Here is a 2134-nt window from a genome sequence, read left to right on the forward strand (position 1 = left end):
TGTGATTTTCTCTATTATTTGCTCCTTCCCTATTCCTGATGCCCCATGTTTTACATTGACAAGTAATCATTAGAAAAAGGCAGTATCACTGGCCCTTCACTGACCACAACAATGCATACTAATTACTAGTCTGCTCAACAAGTGGAACTTGCTAAATTAAATTACTATCACATGTTTCAAAGCCCTGCAATATAGTAAGAAATTCAGTTTACATAGTAGAATTATTACCAGGCACAGTAACCAGCTCTTTAAATGCTCATAACCAGGTTGTCCAAGATTTGCTGTGGCAATTATAAGTCCTTTTGCAAAAATGTTCTGAGCCCATTCATATCACTCACATAAGAGCACACTCTGGTCTCTCAGGGATGATGGCACAAGGGAATGAAACTGCTGATCATCTGGCCATGTCAATATTTAAGCCATCTGCAGAAGAACATGCAGTGATGCACACAAATGCCTGTTCATTTTCATGTGAACTATCATATTCCATAGAGGCAATGCAGAAACATAGTAGATAGATATACCATTTGCATGCCCTTGAATAAAAGAACACATGTAATTGGGCCCAACCCTTGAGGGTTACATACTAATGAATTATGCTAAACTTCTATTACACATGTTGATTTTTTTCCCTATAGAAACTCTATCTCCATGTAGTGGTGAATATAAATTCTCATTTTACTTTGGGAAGTTCCAATGACTTCTGAATGAGCTAAAGCTGTTTGTACTTTCATGTTACAATGGTTTTCTGTATGGGTATCCCATGATCTATTAAGATGGAGAATAGCCTTCCCTACACCAGTAAAACTTTTCAGTCATTTTGTAAAAAATGGCATATTAAACATATCACTGTGATCCCTTATAACCCACAGGGACAAGATGTAGTTGAAAGCGCTCAAATATCAATTATTAAAATAAAGAAAAAGGGGCATGCCACAGAATATTTTTATCCTTAACATTATTTTAATTAAACTTAAATTTATCCCAAGGAGAACCCTATACAACTCCTACTTTAAAGAATATGCTCTGGTACAAAAAAACCAATTCACCTATTTAGGTAAAAATGGATAATCAAAGGATTGCTGGTAATCCTCTCTAAGAAAAGGATATGCTTATATTTCTACAGATGGGAACCCTGACAAGAAATTTTAGGTCCCAGTATACCTTGTCAGAAGGAGAATTCTCACAAATTAGCAGATGTACAATGAATGCATTTTATATATGTCTATAATAATATTCTATTTTTTAACCAACAGGATACAGGTGCAGGATGTGTTTGGAAGACATGGACTCCCACTACAGAGCTCACTATGAGAATGTTTTAGTGTCTTAATTATATTTTATTATGTTTATAATAATCTTTTAATGTTTTTGTTCACAGTGAACCATGAAGATATAGTTTGAATGTCCTAGTTTTGCATTACAGTGATATATTCTATTGGAGTCCTAATGCTGTACTCATTATGATAATGTATTAACAAATATTTTAAGTTACTCATTTTCCATTTGGATATACCTGCTTGTATAATCTAATGTCTCTCTCCGCAGAGATACTTGGATAAGGCATCTGGATACCATAGATTCTTGCTATAGTGATCAGCCACTGAATGTTTTTTTTGCAATTTACCCTAATTCTTATTAAGTTTTTACTATATGAAATGCCTTTGTTCTCAATTTTCTTTCAGAAAAGGAACCTGGATGTTCAAAACATATGATACTATACTTTGAGGTGTAGACTCTTTTTACAGTGCTCATTATCATATTACTTAGTATTATAGACTTGAAGTTAATATTGTTTTGGGAGTATTCTGTGTTCATTGTAGACCATAAAGCCCTTTTTGCAGCAAAGTTCCCATCCATCAACATCGATTACTGCAACCAACTAGAAAAAATTATTTTTAAAATCTAATCCTACTAGAAAATTTTTATTTCTGACATGCGGTTTTATATTTTGAAGTACTTCAACCCATTATATCTAGATCCATATGTGTGGTGGCCACCCTTATATCTGCTTAATGTTCATCAGTATTGTATGTAATGTCTATTTATGTTGTATATTAGTTCATTCTTTCTTCTGTTGTACTTAGTCCTTTCATTTCTATTGTTTTTTCTCACTCTATCACTCTGATTTGTT

Source organism: Suncus etruscus, chromosome 4, assembly GCF_024139225.1.
Source record: "Suncus etruscus isolate mSunEtr1 chromosome 4, mSunEtr1.pri.cur, whole genome shotgun sequence".
In the NCBI taxonomy this organism is placed as follows: Eukaryota; Metazoa; Chordata; class Mammalia; order Eulipotyphla; family Soricidae; genus Suncus; species Suncus etruscus.